General features: G+C 38.1%; 1 protein-coding gene across 1 annotated transcript in view; it reads left to right on the forward strand.

Annotated features, from left to right (window-relative positions):
- The window catches only part of TNRC6A (trinucleotide repeat containing adaptor 6A), a 240067-nt gene that overhangs the window by 215938 nt on the left and 21982 nt on the right, over nucleotides 1–2147 (forward strand). The window lies entirely within an intron of this gene.

Below are 2147 nucleotides of genomic sequence, written 5' to 3' on the forward strand. Positions count from 1 at the left end.
CAAGGAGGAAGCCAGCCTGAGCTGTTGACTTTCCACTGTCCAGAGGGCACGGCCATTTTTATTTGTTTACACACGGCAGCCATTTTGGATATTCAAAGTGACCGAGGGCGCAGCCATTTTGAATATTTACAGGTGGTGGCCATTTTGGATAGTTAGAGTGACCAAGGGTACAGCCATTTTGAATATAACTGGCAACCATTTTGGATTTTAAAGTGATAGCATTCTCATTCAGATTCCAGGGACCTAAGCATAGCCTCTGTTTGCGAAGGTCGGCAGGGACAGACGAGAGGCTGACGACAGGAAAGGAGACAGGTGGTGAGTGTATAAGTGCTGTCAACTAGCGAATAGAGGAGCACAGTACGGTACCCTGCTGGTGTAGATAACATGCAAACAAAACAAAACGAAAGTCACGAGCAAGTTACTCCAACATACAATCACCAATTAAATATAAACAGAAACATCACAATGCCTCAGACACAACAGAGCATCACAGTCCACTCAAAGAAGCAAGATAAAACAGGAGAAACAAGGGACCAGGATACAGACCCAAAATACATCCCTGAGGAAGATGCAGCATTGGAACTCCCTGATAAAGGAATTCAAGAGAATTATATTTAGGTATCTTAAGCGAATTGAGTGACAGATCAAAGAAAACATAGAGAAAACCCTAGAACAGTTTCGAAGGACAGTGCAAGAACAAAATGACAAAATAAATGAAAAATTAAAAATGAGACAAAATCCAAACACAGAAATCCAGAAGAATAATACTAAATTTTCAGAAATAGATAAGACATTGAATGGGCAAAGGAGCCGAATTGAATCAATGGAAGACAAAATTAGGGAGATTGAAGGCACTGAACACTTCTTTGGAAAGGGATAAATCAGAAAAAAGATCAAAACAAAATGAAGAAAGCCTAAGGTTCATGTGGAATACCATCAAAAGGAATAACCTACGTGTAATGAGAATTCCAGAACAGGAAGAGAAAAATAAAACCACAGAGAAAATTGCTAAAGATTTGTTGGAAGAGAATTTTCCTGGTGTGATGAAAGATGAGAATATATCCATTCAGGAAGTCCAGCAAACCCCAAACAGGATAGACCCCAAAAGAAAATCACCCAGACATATCATCATCAAACTCTCCAAAACCAAAGACAAAGAATCATGAGAGCAGCACAGGAAAAACAAAAAGTTACCTGTAAGGGGCAACCAATAAGACTAAGCTCGGATTTCTCGAGAGAAACTATGCAGGTGAGAAGACAATGGGATAGTATATATAAAATCCTGAAAGAAAAAATTTCCAACCAAGATCCAGCAAAATTGTCCCTCAAATATGATGGCGAAATTAGAACATTTCCAGATAAGCAGACATTAAGGGAATTTGTTAAAACCAGACCAACCTTACAAGAGATGCTGAAGGGAGTCCTTTGGATGGAGAAGCAACAACAGCCAACAACAACTGACAGTTAACACACATGATGATATAACCCAGAAACCAACCCAGCTATGGAAGTAAATAAGCCTACAGGATTGTAAACAGGGAACAAGAGACATCAATTGACAAATGAGGACAACTACAAACCAAAAACAGGGAAAAAACTGTGTTGTTACAGAACTTCTAGATGGTAGGGAAAGCAAGACAACTAACTACAAGATAGAATGGACTGTTCTAAACTTGAGAAAAAAAAACTATAAATCACAGGGTAATCTCAAAAATGAAAAACCTTCACATCAAAAAGAGGACCAGCATAAGTATTTAGCAAATACTAAAACAATAGCAATGAAGGAAGTGATAACACGATTCATAAACAAAATGAGCTCAGCATAGAAAATTATATGGAACAAAGAAATCGACACCATGAAAAAGCACATAACAAAAATGACAGCAACAAATTCATATTTGCAGATAATTATGTATCTGGCAAGGGACTTATTTCTAAGATTTGTAGTGGAAGAGTGGACGACCAAACTATGGTACATACACATAATGGAATGCTATGCCGCACTAAAGAATAATGTGGAGTCTGCAAAACACAGCATAATATGGATGAACTTGGAGGACACTATGCTGAGTGACATAAGTCAATCACAGAAGGACAAATACAGTATTAGCTTGTTGTTGTGGAGAGTCAAGGAAAGGTTTATATAT

Source organism: Orycteropus afer, unplaced genomic scaffold, assembly GCF_000298275.1.
Source record: "Orycteropus afer afer isolate SDZICR_OR568_19922 unplaced genomic scaffold, OryAfe1.0 scaffold00312, whole genome shotgun sequence".
NCBI classification, from domain to species: domain Eukaryota; kingdom Metazoa; phylum Chordata; class Mammalia; order Tubulidentata; family Orycteropodidae; genus Orycteropus; species Orycteropus afer.